The sequence below is a fragment of the Malurus melanocephalus genome, unplaced genomic scaffold (assembly GCF_030028575.1).
Source record: "Malurus melanocephalus ecotype Western Australia unplaced genomic scaffold, MMel_1.1 scaffold_17, whole genome shotgun sequence".
Lineage (NCBI taxonomy): Eukaryota > Metazoa > Chordata > Aves > Passeriformes > Maluridae > Malurus > Malurus melanocephalus.
Genome location: NW_026623249.1, coordinates 628,668 through 646,274, shown reverse-complemented (window position 1 = coordinate 646,274; position 17,607 = coordinate 628,668). Strand labels below are relative to the sequence as shown.

Sequence of the window (17,607 nt, the reverse complement as noted above, 5' to 3'; positions counted from 1 at the left end):
GTCTCCTGCTAAGTGATGTTTGTRTAACTCTTTCTGATTCCTTCTAGCTGCTCTCTTGTCCCGTTCTCTGGCTCTCACCGCTGCTCCATGTTCTCTGCAGTCTGTGGGCTGAGGCAGGTATCAGATATTTGCTTCCCCCTCTCCTCTCACTGCACCCTACTTTCCCACTTCTTTCCTGAAAGGGCCCTTAGAGCCATCACCTTGGCGTGGCACTGCCTTGTCAATAGGTCTTTGGTTTAGGTCCCTCTCAACTATTTTATATCACTAGGATGCATTTCAGACAATGAGGTATGAAAGAGGGACAAAAATTACTCAAAGTGCTGGATTCGATTAATGTATCACTTTTAAACCTGTCTTCCCAAAAACAAAAGGGSCAGGTGATGTCCCAGTTTCCACAAATGCTATATTTGAGAATTTTCTGTTAGCCAGGGGGACACACTGCTACCCAGGAATGAGACTCCTGTGATGCTTTGGCTGTTGTGAACCTTGCTGTGCTTTCCATGGGCTCTTCTCAAGAAGATGGGCTGGTCAATGAGTAAAATGTTTGGTTTTCCCTTGGGCTTTGGTTGTGTGYTTTATAATGAGTCCAATGCCACCATACTGTTGTGTACTTCTGTGTTTGCAGTAAACACATGGGATTGAATTAATATTAAAACCTTCTCTGTAGTCCSCATCAATAGCTAAAAAAAGGGGGCATATGAACTTGCATGCTGAATTTACTCTTTAAATTTCTTGCATTGCTACAACAGACTAAGAATCAGCATCTGCATGTCAGATTTCTGTGGTACAAGCTTAAACTAATTAACTGTGTATGATTTGCCTTCTGGACTTCCCCCTTGCTGAAAACAAGTGATGATTAGTGCCGCTGTAAGTTAGATGTGAATAAAATGTTGTTCAGCCAAACAGATTGAATAACGTAACACAATGGTGCCATTTTGCAAGCCTATTCAAAGCAGAGAGAATCAATTTGCTTCCAAAGCTGGAGCCCTACTACTGGATTTGTGGGTTTCTAGAAGTTTCTGACTTWAAGCCCAAGTTACTTGATGGTCACCATGATTATGCTGTCCAGTCAGAAGCATGTAAACCTCACAGATTATGTTCAGGAATTACATTGTGGTAATACAGACAGCTCTGTTTAATGAGGTACAAACCTGTTTTGCATGAAATGTATAAAATTCCATTATCTATACAACACAAAGGACAGGATAACTTTGCTAATCAAGCTTTCAGAATATAGCAGGAATATTCAATATGATGAGTGTTAAGAATCATGTTCTCATCTGGGATAACACAAAGCTTGTGTAATTGAAATGCTTCTGTATTGGATTCAAAAGATTTAACAGTGTTTAATGTTTGGRTTCCAGTTCAGTAACTGCTGTTAGTATTCAACTCAAAAAGATCTGTAAGAGTCAAGTAGGTCCAAGTGCTTCTCATTGCCACTGGTAATCTTCAGTTAGCTATGACTGGGGACAGAAAAGGAGAATTTGATAGCCTACTTCTTAAAGAGAGCCAGTGTGCCAGCTTTCCACAGTGTACTTGCTGACTTATACAAACAAAAAAAAAAAAGTCTTGTTTTCTCTAAAAGTTGTATTTTAAGGTATTAAAGAGAAATTCATTGCTTTTTTTGTTAAGGTTTGAAGCTCAGGTTGTTTTGAAATATTCTTCTTGCTCATTTAGAGAAAATCCCACTTAATTTGAATTAATTACTGCTCCTATGGTGATATTTGAAATAAAGACTATGTTGAATGATCAAAATAGGGGGAAAAGAGTGAAACTCATCATACTTATCTTACTGGTAGAATCTTATTTACTCTGAAGCTGATACTCAGAAATTCATCTGTCCTCCTGTCTTCCACTACTGCTGTCTTCTGGTTTTTGAATGTATGGGTTTTTTTTCAGAAAACTGCAGTTGAAGTAAGCTTCCCATTACCTTGCCAGAATGGTAGGGATCAACTCAAAATCATCTGAGTCACTACACTCTGAAGGGATCTGTGTTTATATTCTTGGTATAAAGTAGCATGTTCTCCCATTTGACATGTGAGTAAGGTAGGTTATAGTAAGTGAGAACATCCTCATGTGGATATAGGTGGGCAGTTTTGGTGTCTCTCCAGCTGTTTCACTTAACTTCTTTGCATACTGCCATACTGTGCATTAAGTGTGTCTTCTGCTCCATAGGCAGAGTGAATAGATGAATCCAAAGAGGTGCCTGAATCAATAGATGTTGTTTGTCTGTCAGATGCAGCCTGGGTCAATTCACTAGCAATTGCATGTCCTGAATTCAGTCTGTAGTCTGATACTGGTTCATCATCCTACCTTGCAGTGCACTYAGAAAGGGGTCTGTGGCCTATCCATCATCTCACTGGCATTTTGAGCACTTTAGTCCATTGGCTGAAAGGGTACCAGTGCAAGATCACTACTGGGATGTAAAGCTAGATCAAAAGTACCTTTAAGAAAGAAAATATCTGAGACTGAGCTCAGGTAGTTCTGCCATCTGTCCCTAATGTGTTCTTCTGCATAGCATGTGGTAGCTGGAGGTTAGTGAGCCATACTTTGTGGTGGAGACTGCAAAAATAACAGTGGTTTGAATACCTTGCATTGTTCATAGTAAAGGACTGCCTGAAGGCTGAGGAATTCTTTGCAGGGCAGGAGGCTGTCTAGTTACAGATGATCAAGAGGGACCTGAATTCATGGCCTTGGTATTTTCACATCAGTTAGGTTCCTACATGACTACCCAATAGAAGGGTCTTCAGTGAGCATTTATTTTCTGACCCATTTCTTTTCCTTGTGCTGTGAAAAACAGGCACTGTACTCTGACACAGCCAGCAGCTGGTTCTCTGTGCACATGGGGTTTGGAGATTCAGCAGCGTCCTTATCTTTGCATTCAGTAACTTTGTTACACTCCTCCCCTATTCTCTCGGACTGTCATTATCTCTCCTTTACACATGTCTTTATGTCCATTTCACCATTCATTTAAAATGGTGTCCAGGTCTAACATAACAGCAACTCGACAGACAGGGAACCTCTGCAGTTCATTTTACCATAACCACTATAAATTTTCTGTGACTCCACTTGCAAAGACTGTTTTTATCTGCCAGCTTGTCCTGCACGTGAGATGTGAACCAGAAAATTGTTAGCAGTGTCTTTGTTGGCTGTTGCTGTGCACAGAAAAAGAGCAGTACCTTTATGATTTTACATGCCAGAGGTCATGTCAGGAGAGGATGGGTCTGGCTGCTACACACACAAACATATATTTTGAAATGGGAGCTGCAATGCTTGAACCAATATATCTGAGACAGTTTTCAGAACAAAACGTAGCAACTTCTGAGAAACTAAAATGTGTGAAAGTACATATGCCAATGATGTGCACTTGCTATATCACTGAGGTTTCTGTAGGATTACTTTATTCACTTAAATTCTGTGGAAACTCTATGGGTTTTTGTAGAGTATAGAAAATGTCAGTGAAAATCTTSTCAGGTAATGTTTTAAAGCAGTGCCACCTTATGGTTTATTTCAGAATAGAGATGTTTGGCGTCCCACCCTTGCAAAACAGCGGGTGCATCTGGCAGGTTGCTCTAACTTTATTAGAAGGTCACATTCTGTGTTTCTGATCAGGGGGGCGATTTACTATACCTATCACTATGAGGACCAACTGCAGAGAAAAAAAATGCAATTATTATTTTCTCAAAGAAAAGCTGTTCTCTCTGTACAATTAACCATCACATTGCTCACATGGGCAAAAAATCATTCCCCAAGTCCATTCCTCCTAGACTCCTTGTATTACTGTCTAGGGCTCCTATTTGTACTGAAATGTGGATTCCAACCCAATGCCACAATCTATCATCTTGGTAGCTGCAGTCCACATCCATCACACCTAGTGCTGCAGTCCTCTCATTTGTGCCATGGAAAATAATTGCTGACTGGTCAAGAGTAAGAGGAAAGGCTTTGAAATTGTACATCGATGTTGCTCACCTAGATTCAGGATCCTTAAGCAGGGTGGATTTCATGGATCTGATGTGATCATGAATCCAGGAAAGAAGATCTTAGAAAGATCCTTGCAGAAAAACTGATCCTTTCAGTCTCTTCCTGCTCTTGTTCCAGCTTCTGGCAGGACTAGCTGCTGTGTGGATGCCAAAGGCTTGTCAAAGCTGCTTGGTTGTATGGCTGCTCTGAATTCCCTGAGAAGTCAATTACATATTGACGTATGCTCATGTGTTAATTACAGCTACTGCTGCAGCTTGGAGACCTTTTTTTGTCTGCAGTGGCCATAACAGTCTGCAAATAATTCTGTTTGGCCTGTGAGACAAGTGTCACTAAATTACAGAAGAAAACATCGTGGAGATAGTTTAATTAAATTTTAGGTTTAAAAGTGGCAGTTTCTTCCAACAATTGCTGTGCAGAAGTCCCAGAAGTGATGTTAAGAAAGATGGAATTCTTTGCTATCCTGCTGAAAACAGAAAAATGCATTCCTTGAGATAATTAGTATTTGAGGTGGAATGAGAAGTGTCACAGGGATGCATGTGTTGGGAGCAGCTGGCACTGATGTTCAGCTGCTGCTGCTCTGCTGCTCAATGCAGTTCACACAGCCGTCAGCACCACCATCCTCAGTGTTGACCCACCACCAGCTGCAATGGGGTTAAAATGAACTAGGAGGCGTTAGCTAGGCTTCTACTCTCTCTGTTGGACTAGTTTATTCATGTACAGCCCTTTCTTCTTCCTTTTAGACACATAGACACYGCACAGCATCTTTACTGAGCATTGTCTAGAGTGGCCAGCCCATCCTGACTGTTAAATTCCTTCAGATTCTAGCTGCAATCCCCTTTATTATAGAAGACAATAAAGCTTAGTAATAAAAATGACATCATTAATATTAGCTCAAATACAGCTGTTGCTATAAATCTATCCAGCTCGCAAAGTGTGTAAGTCAAGTCCTGTGGCTACAGAGAATACTGTGGAAATGCAGTTCCCTATGGTCTTGAGCCTTTTCATTCCTAGACTTCTAAAAACTAAATTAAACTATTATTTTCTGGTCTCACAATGAATCTTATATAGTTCCCATCTTTTTTCATACAGCTTTTGTTCTGTCAAATATTTTGACAGCTACATGCAGGATGCTTCATTCAACTTATTTGGCCAACAAAATCAAAACCTTGGCATCCTTCACTCTGGTGTTAAAAAATACACAGAGAGCTCATCATATTTGAGATCTCCAGTGTCTGTCTGATTGGCCAGAAATTAGCATTAAAAGTTTATTACAGACATATAAACAGACTGATCCTGGAAATCTGATTTTCATAGGGAGCTAGGCTAAACKAAATCAAGTTGATATAAGATAACAACCCCGAAAAATTGAAGAATATGGTGATACAAGAAAAGAGCCCAAAAATGAAGGTGATGCTACCCCGGCTGCCTTGGAAGTTCATATGAAACCCTTCACATCACTGCCATCCATGGTTCAAGGAATACTGCAGCATTTGTTTCTGAATGGCCGAACTTGCAGACTTGGGTCATGTTCTTCTTGGGAACAGACGGTTACAGCTTTGCTGGCGACAGGTTCAATGCCAGCACCATGCTGAACGCCAGCTGAGAGTGAGCACATTTTGGAACAAATTTACAATGTACCTTGAATTGTCTATTTCCATAACACTTAGAAAACACTGTGCTGCTCTGCCTCAGGGCATCCATAGCAACTTTAATGCGTSGTATTTATCTTTCAGATCTGCCTTATGATTTATGCTTTTGCTTGCCATTATTTCTGTTTAGTTTGYATTTCCCTTTCATTGTAATAAAGCTTTTTTTTTTCATCAAACAGTGACTGCATGTAGTATACAAAAATGAGAGAACTTACTGACATGGAATTTAATCATGTTTCTCTGTGCCCTTGGCATAGTCTTTCAACAGCATCGACGCTTTTGACAGTGTATTCTCACTCAGACGCATGATGTGTTTATTGGTGTGACACAAACTATTGGATATCAAAATTATACCTATTAGGGAAATTGAGTAACTACAACCTTTGGAGCAGTTTCTGGTAAGTAATTTCAGTCACGATTCAGGTGGCTTTAGACACATGCGGTAGGTCATAAAAAAACTTCTGAAATATCTTAAACATGTCTGTGGCCATGTATAGCCTGATGAGACAGCCTGGTGTGCTGGTTGCAAGGGCTAAATGCCAGAGCTCCCTGCTCCTTGCTTGCAAGGGTAGGAAGCCAGAGCTCCCTGCTCAACAGGGAAACATTACTCAGACAAACAGGACTCTGTGACCCTCAGGTGTACAATGCTAATCATGCTCAGCAGCAGGTTTGCATTTATGCACTCTCACACTGAATTATAAGATAAATGGAATGGTTTTCTTCTCAATTCTTTGAAAGAAAGGTTTGAGTTTTAGGAAAAAAGTTGACTTCCAAAAATGAATATGTTGTCATTRGAAGTGGGATATTAATGGCATAATTAGAAAATGTTCAGGATTATATAAGYAGAGAAAGCGATTTTTGGTTTGCTACTGAAGAGACACTTCCTGTGGCTGTACAACCTCCTGAATGCAGGAGGACTTATAGTTGTAGCAAGACTCATATTGCTGGCAAGGCACCRCATTCCACAGAAACTTGTGGTGGTTTTCTACTATCTTTTCTCCCTCTTCCTGATTTTTCTTATGTCAGAAAGAGTAGCCTTTTATCATTGTTGTTTGTTTTAACATTCTCTGGCATCTAACTATGGTCTCAGGCATAAAGCAGCAACACAGTAGTTTTCCAGCCCTCTCATTGGTATTCATGGCCAGGTATAAATATAGGCTGACCTTTACTAGCCTTCAACATCTCTGATTGCCAGCCTTGAAGGTTTTCTTATACTTGCATACAAGATCTCATCACTTTATATGTAGCTGAGTGTTGATTTAATAATCTACATTAGAAAATTTCTCAGCTTTGTGTGAAGTGAGGAGACTGAAAACCATGTGATGTCTTGCTAGGGCTTTTTTCATTAGCCAAAGCATTGTAATTTTTGACACCCAGACCGTGATCTGTTTCTAATTGCACCAGCAGTAAGTAACGTGGCTTATTTTTATGCTGTTTACTTTTTAATGTGTTTGCAGCCTTTGTATTGTTTTCACATTTTTAACAGAGGATTGGGTTTTGGAAAATTGTATTTGTATCATAAAAAGAATAATGCTTTTTACCTTAAAGGTGAACAAATGCACAAGAATTTGCCCAAAGTGATTAAATGTGCAACACAGAGAATKATGTGCTAGCCATACTTCTCATGTGAGGGCATTTTGTTTCAGTTACACCTCTTGGTTGATCCTCTGGAAAATTATTAGGGATGCTACAAGCAGTGCAGGAAAAGAGGTTTTGCTAATGGGCATGCCAATTAATGTTATGTCAGCCTTCATGCTTGTATGGATCCTCCTGCAGGATCAATGTGTGAGGTCAGTGTGAATCTGGGTGAGGCACTCAGCCTGTGAGGTGGAAGTGGCAGGTGCAGGGTTTGAATGTAATATAATGCTTTCTCTTGCAGTTTGTTTTTCAGAGCTCTGCAGCAAATGCTACCACTTGAATGCTCTTCACCTGGTTTTGTCTTTCTTCAAAGCCCTGCTATGCTTGGCAGGAGTGCATTAGGATGGAGAGCTTTAGATAGTTGAGCTTTCAGCCTTCTACTCTGTTGCATCCTTCGAAAACAGTGCTGCAAGAGAAAAAGAAAAATAATTCTTCATGAGGGAGATCTTATTAGAAGCTGGGCTCCCTGAAAGAAACAGGTCAACTTTATCTCCTTGCAGAAACCAAGCCTATCATGTTCTGTATCCTAAATTCTCTGAATGTAAGTAGCCCAAACTGCCACAAGTTCTTCATCTGCAGTTACAATCAGTTCTCTTTGTTTTTGTACACACAATGTTCTCAGGTTTAAGTTTTTAACAGCTGTTGCGCTCTGAATCCATAACTTCCAGAAGACCATGAGGTACCTGCTGACTTCAGGTGCTCTAGGGCTGCTCTTAAATCCTAACTTCAGTGCCTCTAAATGATTAGATGAATTTAATTGGAAGCAGATAAATCAGCAAGATCTCCATACAAGGTACAACATATGAGTCCTTCTACTTTACCTGTTCTGAGAGTTATTACCTCCCCTCAGATTAAGGGATGCTGTTTTATACCAAAGTCAGTCTGTGATGTAACACCGTGATGTAATATTTTACTTTGTATAAACGTATAGAGCACACACTATGTGTAGATATATAATTGCAGCAAGACCTTGGTTACACAAAGACCTGCAGAAGTCAAATGGAAGAATAAGTTTTTTTTCTGCCATCTCTAATGTGGTTTCAGATTAGCCCCTTACAAGGGATAAAGACTCATGATATTCTTACAGGTTCCTTATGGACCTTCAGGATACAGGCTCACTGCATCAGTCTCTGTGAACACTGCAGCTGGCAGACAGGTAGATCTGTGTAAGGTTTAACATGCTTAAAGGCAAAAATAAAGTGCAGATCTGCATGTATGCTGCCAGAAGACATCACTGCCTTCACCTGGCCAGGAGTGTTTTCTGAGATTTTGGGAGCTTTGAAATGAAGCTGGAGTATTGGGAAACTCATGAAGCAGGGAGTTTTGCCTCTATCAGCTGTGTTCAGTTCAGGCAGGTGTTGCATTTTAACTTTAACTCACCATGTTGCTTAGASGCACTTGCTAGTCCTGTTTCCAAGGACGGATGACAATATCCAAAGAGAAGTGAATACAGCTTTTAATTTGAAAGTGCCATGAACTTGTAAATTCATGCTTTTWAAAACTTTTTGAAAAATAACAAAATCACATTTATTTGACACAACAATAAGAATGCACAGACTAAGARACCTGTGTGTTTTGTTTGTAAAAAGAGACTAGAAGGTAATTTGCTTCGTTGTGGTCATCCCCTTTTCAGAAGAGCTACATCATGAGTGAGGTGTAACTCTGTAGCTTTGGCCTTGAAACTGGAAAGATTAGCAAATATTTGTTTTATTCTTTCTCAAAAACCTATATTGTAGCACAGAATAAACCAGGGAAATGCAGTGCCATTCGCTGGATTTAGCAGTGAGATTTCATTATGTATTTATGACAATTGTAGCTGTAGTTTCTTCACATCTGTGCCAAGACCACCAATATCAAGGCTAATATAAGGAATTAGATCCGTCTCATTACCAGCAGAGGTGATGAGGTTTGAGCCCAATTCTGTGTTTCTTCCAGTGTTTAGTGATAGTTTGGGCCCTGGTTTTGTCTGATGCTCAGATCTCAGTTACTGAAGACCCTACCCAGGCTCTGTCACTCACCAAGCCTGCATTGCTCAGCCAGTTATGGAGAAAGTTGACCTGTGTGGTGTTTGTGCTGACACCACTGGCCCTGGGCACAGAGTGTGCCCATCATGCCTGCCACATGCCTCCAGTGCTTGCCCAGCTGCCCAGCTTGGTCCTTCAGGTTGGGGCATCTCTGTGCCAAAGTGTGTGCCTAATTAATTTCCAATGGGCTTCTCCACTGTCATGCTCCACCACMCCCATGTCTGGGGGAACACCAGCTGCCTGGAGCAGTGACAGCATGTCAGTATGGATGTGAGAAGACTCTGAAGTATGCCTTTGGGAGCTATAAAAAACCTTATCTTGCGTGTAGTCTCACCAGCCATAAGTCTGCTTCATCAACAGAAACACACTCCTCAGGTCTTGTCTTTATACCCTGAAGTGGGGCTGGTGGTCTGCAATTGCCACAGCCCCCAGTCCACAGATCATCCTGAGGGCTTGCAGCTTAAAGTGCTAAGTGCTCTGTGACTTCCAGGGGGACACTGCAGTTTTCTGAGAATCATTTGCCCCTCCTCTCCTGCAAAAAAGAATGCCACCTAATGGACTCTGCAAGATATTTTGACATATTTTAATGTAAAACAGTTCACAGAAATAAATCTATTTACATTTTCCAAAGGCTAAAACAGGTTATTTCAGTTTCACTTTGATGATACAAAATTACAGGACTGAAGGTATGATAGCATAAATCTCCAAAGATCACCCAGTTCAGATATCTATTTTATACTGAACAGTAAACACCTTGTGAAAGATTTCTTGATTATAATTGTTTCTGAACCAGTCTCTCAAAGCTGTAGATCTAATCTCATTTTAAGAGTATAAGGGTAAATAATTCTTTTCACCTACTCCTGCAGTTCAAAAGAGGCTGCTTCACAGTTGCTGTTTGATCTGATTTCAAGGTCTGCCACAATGCAGAATTTTTTTTCTCCTACCTCTGCTGAGCACTCATGAGAGTTTTTTCAGCTATTGTTGCCTCATTTGAACAAATTAACAACACAACCTTCAGATCCAGCATTCCTTTCTGGAAACTGTCCAAAGTCCATTAAGTTATTAAAGAAATCAGCACCTAGCAAGAGATTGCTTAGGATATGTATGGGTGCAATGTGATTCAATGATAAACATTTTGGCAATATGTACACGGCCAAATGTTTTTTCCTGTGTTACAGGATGGCAGGGCCAGCTCAGCATCTGAGCCTTTTGATTATTTGAGTTSCAGGTGGGCAGTGATTTTAATTTTCTATGGCTTGTGAAGTTTCTACATGATCTGTAAAGAGGAGGATCCTGCTGAATTGAGGAATTGTAAATGTGTGAATGTATGAATGTATGAACTGTGCCACAGCATTGGCAAGTCATTAGAGGAACTTTCTGTTGTGATGATGCAGTGCCCATTTGAGTTCTGCTAGTTACTTACCAGCTGGCTTGAAGTGGAGGGGTTGATCTGTCTCCTTGTTTACTATGATAATCAAGTGTTTCAGATCTTCAGAAGGTAAAGAGCTAGAAAAAGGCAAAAAGGTGTGGAAGATTTGTCCCTTCCCCTCCAGTTTTCTTTTGGCTGAAGAATTTCAGTACAGGCTGCAGCAGTGACCAGTCTGTCCAGGAAGAAGTGTTTGCTGGTTTGGCTCAGGAGGTTGATCTGACAGCTGGGAGCGCTGGGAGCTGAGCTCAGCCATACCCCAAACTTCCTCTGTGGCCCACTAGGCACTCATATAATTTCACTGTCTCTCTCCACAGCAGGAGAAAGAAGAACCACTGTCCTTTGAGGGAGGCTGAGAGGCTGCCTTCATCAATATTGGGAAAGTCCCATGAAACACAAGTCAAAATACCATTTGTTGTCTTACAAATTAGAATAATTCATAGCCAGAACTTCCTTCTAAAGAGAACAGCGGTTTATTTAAAGATGTGGTTCATCATGATGTTCTTAGCAGGGTTCTAAAAGGACTTGCTAGTTCCTCTTGCGATATTTCTAAGAGTGATTTGGTGAACAAGAAAGAGGAAGCTTTGAAAGTGGCTGTATAAAAATTGCCATCCAAGGTACAAAATAATTTGAAAAACAGACAGGCTCTGTTTACTCTTTGTTAGCCTCTTGTACTTCAATAAACCTAACTGTGGCATGTAAACCCATGACACTTGTGTGTATCTAACACAATATTTATTTCTCAAACAGTGTCTGAGAAGAGTTGAAGCCTTTTATTCCTTTTTACTATATGAATTAAAAAAGCCTTTTTTTTAATAGCAAAGGTCATAGTTTGCTTTTGCATGTTTATCYGGGGACTGTTTATTAGGTTTGTTATATCAAATGATCTAGAAGTAAGAGCTCGAGCCCTGAAGGTACAATACAATAAATAGGGAGAAAATAAAGCGGTAGTATGTAGCTCAGCACCGTTTTTTATACCAGATGAAATATTATTTCCATTTATAAGCACAAGAACTAGTTTTACAAAATGTGCAACATTGTCAGTTCACACCAGGGGCCAAATAGAGATATAAGAATGGGAGAAAGAGAAGGGAAGGGGGRTGTTGCAGTGGACTAGCATCCTTCCTTGTAACACAAGGAGTGCACATCAGCTCAAGGTGCTGCTGAGGGTTGGTGCTGCCTCTGATTATCTGGTGCCACTTTACCTTCRTTTATTTCCTTCATGGAACAAAACATAAAATTAAATTAATCAAATCTTAAAGATATAAAGTGGAACAGMTTTTCTTCCAAGAGGAAAAACAGATTTGGTGGCCCTGTCACATTCCATATGAATGAAACATTAGTCAGATTTTTGGTCTGAAAATCCAAGGTATAATTGCTTTTCTAGTCACCTTATTTTGTTTTATTTTAATTAAAATTAAAAGTTTTAAACAATAATGTATGTTTTTGCTGAGAATACTTTGAATTATTTGTTTTGCTAGGAATTTAGAAAATGCTTGTTTTTGCTTTGTGATAGAGGCAAATCCTCTTGAGGGGTGGGAGAAAAGAAAAAATATCAATCAATTTTTCACTTACCAAGGCCATCAAGTGCTGTGGCAGTGATTATTCTTCTTATTATTTTGCTCAAACAGCAAAAGCTGATACAGGGAGAAATTTTAGAGGATTCTGTGACAGATAAAGTCTCAGTGTCTTTCAGTATCAGTGGCCAGCACTGGATGTTTTGAGAATCATCCCTGGGTTTCTGAAGAGCCTTTGCTTGACAGCATTAGGCACAAACCATCTAAGAAAATCAAGAGGCACCATGTCCCTGAGATAAGTGTGTTAGCTGCATTACTTTGTTTTCAGCTTTTCACGTTGTGTCAGCGGTTTCACTTCCTTTTGGTGAGCACTTTGTTCAGAAGCTACTGTATTTGTTATGTAAGTGAATCGATTAAACCTAATTTTAAATTAGCATCCAAAATTACATTTCATCTTCAAAGGTAGAACTCTGGTCTCCCATCTCCATCTGGTCTCCCTTTAACCACAGGTCRGAAGTTTTTGAGCAGCTCCTCCCCTTCCTGCAGAAATCAAGGGAATCTGGGTTCCTTTAGAAAAACGTCATATCAAAATGTTCCCAGTGACTACAATCTTGCATTGTTACCTCTGTGTGTGCACTGATATGGGAGTTCATAAATAGCTTTTGTAGTACTGTATATCTTAGAGCAGCCAAAAATGCAGCAGTGGAAATGCTGTAATAGCAGAGGGGAAGGAAAGAGTCTTGCCTTATCTGGTGTGCAACACATGCAGGCAAGCCCTTAGCTGTTTTTCCCTTGTAATTTACATATCTCCTGAGTCTTGAGAGTCACACATTTTCAGTCTTCAGTTCTAATTAAGCAGAGGGAAAGAAAGKATGGGATGAACAGTACCGTCAAGTCTCTCAGCAATAGACTGTATGACATAAGGTAACATTTTCTTCTTGCTCACAGCCAGAAAATAAAAGATATCAGGAAAGATCTGAACAGATTGTATTGTCTACTTAAATAAATTCTCTAAGTTCTACATTTTAAATGATTGAAACTAAAAAAACTAGTTCACCTGTAGCCTTTCTTTTTTCTAAAACTTTTTTGAACACCTTACTTTTGAACTATTTACTTCTGTCTTACAAAAATAGAGCTTTCAAATCATTAGTGCTAAGACATATTTCCTGATATCTTACTGTCTTGTAGTCTGTTTCCTTATAAAAATCTGGAATGCTATCCTGAGACACGGGTTGTTTGTTTTAAATTTCATGTTCTTTAACTAGCCTTCTTGCTTTGTCTGTTTTATGGTAATTTTTTCYCAGATTCTTGGTGTAAACTCTACAAGTATCTCAGGAAATAGTAAGAAAAGCTTAACCTGTACCTTGGAGAGAACCACTGGGGGAGMCTGACCTCGATACAGGGCAGTGTCATTTACAGGAATATTTCTGTATCASTGGAGATAAAGCTATATGACTGTATACTTTTAAGCCATTTTAATGCAGGGTTATGTACACTTCTTAAAAATGTCTATTTTAAGCTGAACTCATTAAACTTGTGTATAAGTTCCAAGATGTGTGCAGAGGATGTTCTGAACAGACAGATATGGCAACAGACTACATTCACCCAAAGAACCAAATTCCTCATTCCTTTGCCTCCTATGTGTTGGGGATTTTTCACATTCATGTGTAGTGAGTGACAGTGTTTCATACTTAATTTACCCAGAGCAACACAGTCCAGATTTTGAGAAAGTTAAAAGAGTCCGTAGGCTGTCTTAGGCAGTCTAGATATATTATTCTKCTTGTTGTGAAACATTGTTCCTGTTCTTAAACAAGCACATATTGCTTTACACCAGCCAGAATCCATCAAATGGTATGTGCTTCTAAGATATTTGTAGCACAGGGTTGAAAGGGGGAAAGTACTTTCTTTCAGTGCATCCAAATTGAATTGTTGTGTCCTGCAGAACTCCTRTGTTCTACTGATAAATAACCAGCACCCTCATCATCCTTCATCTCCTCTGCTACAACAAACACAGCAACACTTTTCTGGGTAACCTTGCTGTGAATGAAGCTGAAGGAGTAAAGGATGCTCGCTGTCATCTCTCTAAACTACAACAAGGTAGCAGCGTGCCTCAGGACATTGCTGATGCAGCTGGAGCTGGCTGGACATTAGCTGTCCCTTCTCTAGGACATCATGGGGATATGTATATTCTGCATTTGCTGCTGAAAAAGCACCCGTAGGCACTCAGGAATCATGAGAAGAGATGCCATTGATTATCTGTCTGTGGCAGAGTAATGGCCATACCAGGGCACACTATAGGTCTCTTGCAACAATCGGTGTCATATACTAAAACACAGATTAAAGCATCAGACTGCACAAATGTGCAGGCACAGTTACAGGTGCATATGGAAGGGATCAGTGCTGCTACACCCCTCATCAGTGTTGCTGGGAGCATATCCTGAGCCAAAACTTACATCCCAGCTGCCATTCTTACTTGATACTGATTCTCACAGCCTCCATGATGTTTCCACATTTTATCCCCTTTATACTTTGTCCTTCAGGCCCACACTGCCAGCAAGTACCACAGTTCAACTGTGCCACGCAACAGGGGTGGCTTTTAACCACAGACAGCTGGGGTAGTTTTTACAGGSAATAGATCAAAGTGGATGGTGGAGTAAAAATTTTTAATTGTGTACTAAATCTGTTGTTCTGTCTGCACTAAATTAGACCAGCAGGAATCCTAATGTTGCATGTTCTCTGGCTGCTGGGAAGAACTGATGTAAATGCCACTGATGAGTCCTCATACAGATCTGCAGTGTCACATCACATTTATTCCTCTTGTCCACTGCTCACTTTTCCCACTTGTTTACTTCTGCTCATAGAGGAGCTTTTTCCACGTCTTCAGCTGAAGTCCTRTGTATGGTTCTGCACATTCCAGCAAGGAATCACCAAGCATGGGGACTTCTATGCCTGTCTGGAAAGATCTTGGGGCAGGAATGGGTATGTTTGTACCTGTGTGTATGTAGACCATGAGCAGTGGCCAGTTCTCAGAGGAGGAGGAGGTCATCATGTTGCTTTCTCAACAGCATGTGTTGTCTCACACACATGTTGCTCTGGCACCCCAGCTGCCGCAAGATACAGCCACCAATGTAGCACAACCATCCTCAAGAATTGCTTTGGCTCACCATGGGCACAGCTTACTGGGGTGAGATATCCTGTAGACCTCCAAGAAAGAAGAACTCTGATCACAGCACCCAGAAGGGCTTCTTCTTTCTTCTTTCACAACTTCCTTGCTCCTCTGAGTTATCTTCCTTGGCTCCTGAAAACTCATTTCTTTTCAGTGGTATGGCTGGGGCATCTGTCCRCCATCCTTTACATAGAGTTGCACTTGGCAATGCTGACTGCAAGCGACAAGCTTAGATCTGGCTCTTTATTACAGTGTGTRGTACATACTATGACAGAGGACAGCCTAGAAAGCTACCTGAGGTTGATACGAAGCTGTATAAGCACTAGAGAGGTGAGAAGTACAGAAATCTCTGCACCCTTCTTGAAGACATGGCTTCACCTGTGTTTTTCAGAGACTAAGGTAGTTGGCTGTTTTTTGTACTCAGACTGAATTTGCTTGGCTACACATAGGCCCAGAGATGTAGCTCTTGAGAAGAATTGGGGAAAAACAATTATTTGAAAACAAGATAACAAGGGGAAAATCGGTATGATTTTAAGAATGGTAAATTGGTGTGCAAATGTCCCTTTCACCTTTTAGAGATTATACCATTTTCATATTAATTTGGAATAAATTTTGGTTGTTTTGTTGTTGTTGTTGTTTGTTTGCTGATATATGAGCTTTTTGCTTTTYATTACATCTACAGGGTCCTGATTTACAGCTATGTGAGAAAGTACCAGTGACTCTTGGTTAAAGCAAGATTCCTATCTGAACTGTTTTTGCCTTCAAACTTCTCAGGGTCAAAGCATCTTCTTTCCACTGGAACTACATTCTTGTATTGGTTTCTAGCATAGTTCTGTCCTTGGAATGAATTGGTCTATTCTTTTGCAGTCAATACAGGGACTTATTTCTTCTGTTATTTTTGTTGATATTGATGAGTTTTTTTTTTCCTCTAGGACAGCACATGGACAGACACAAACTTCCCAAAAGCACCTTTGGAAAAAACAGTCTTAAACAAATGACTCAGTCACATAGCTTTTTCTGATATTTTTAAAGATCTTTCTTCCCCCACAGGAAGGGGTCCTGTGGCTTTGGAAATAATGATTGCAGAATTGGATTCAGATTTGAATTCATTGCAGGTCTATAAAGGGATTAACAGCTGCTTCTGCTAGTTGTTAATTTTATCACAGAACTTTGGGATTCAACCATAAAGGTGACAATTTCCTTTGGTACAGTTATCTGAGTGAGACAGCCCTGTCTGGGAAAAAGGTGAGAGTGGAGCAAAAGGCTGGGTTCATGTTTACCTGAATATTTCAGTAGTTTGCTCTAAGAGGATGCAAGGSAGAATTAAAACTATCCCTGACACCTCTGGGAAGATCAGATGGCAAAAATATTGCCGAACCATTCTCAAGAGAGGTGTTTGGTTGATGAGTATTGACTCATTATGGAGTGTTTCTCTTGCATTTTGATTTGTATCTGGCCCACAGGCTAAGAAAAAGAACTGGCTGGGGTACATTATAAGAATATGCAATCCATGGCTGAAATCAATATCTCTGATCTGTTTGAAAAGAGGGCCAAATCAATCACTAAGTGACAAGTCCTGTGTTTGGCAGCCTCAAATGAATTTCATTGCTTTGAAACTGCTTGCATAACAGTAGGGAGTAGAATCCAGCTCTGAAGTTTAAAGTGTTTACTCTGTGAAAATCCTCTGAGTTCAATTTTCTTCAGATATTTATGATCCAATGAAAATTAAATTGTGGCAGAAGGCTTATGAAGCATGAACACATACATGAGAAAATGCACACAGTTGGATATGCACATCTGCACATTTTCCATTAAAATCCTGACTGCCTACTTTGGGGGAAGAAAGTAATTAGCTCAGAATTACACAACTGAATTTAGTTACTTGATGTAATTAGGACAGGGTATGTGGCTTGTGAAGGGGCCACCAGGGTGACTTTTTGTACAGAATCATAGCTTCTAACTTATTAAAAGATGAAGTGTATAAACTGCCTTCCTTGTTTTAATGATCTGCTGGGACTAAGGACTAAAGCAACTTTTGGAACTGGAACTACAACTGCTCCACAGTATGACAGTGGTTCAAAAAGAACTTCACAAATAATATTTTGAGTATGTCAGTGTCCAAGCTACTTTGGAGACTGTGTATAGCTGTGAAAGAAGTGGCCTGCATAGAATGGGATATGAAGGGGCTAAGAATATATAGCTCTGT

At 40.1% G+C, this 17,607-nt stretch overlaps 1 protein-coding gene across 1 annotated transcript in view; it reads left to right on the top strand.

Annotated features, from left to right (window-relative positions):
• The first annotated feature begins 13,096 nt into the window (after positions 1-13,096).
• TMCC3 (transmembrane and coiled-coil domain family 3) overlaps positions 13,097-17,607 on the top strand; it is a 101,729-nt gene continuing 97,218 nt past the window's right edge. The window contains exon 1 of the mRNA XM_057386901.1: positions 13,097-13,159. The gene's annotated coding sequence lies outside the window, so the exon portion shown is untranslated. The remainder of the gene's footprint in view (positions 13,160-17,607) is intronic.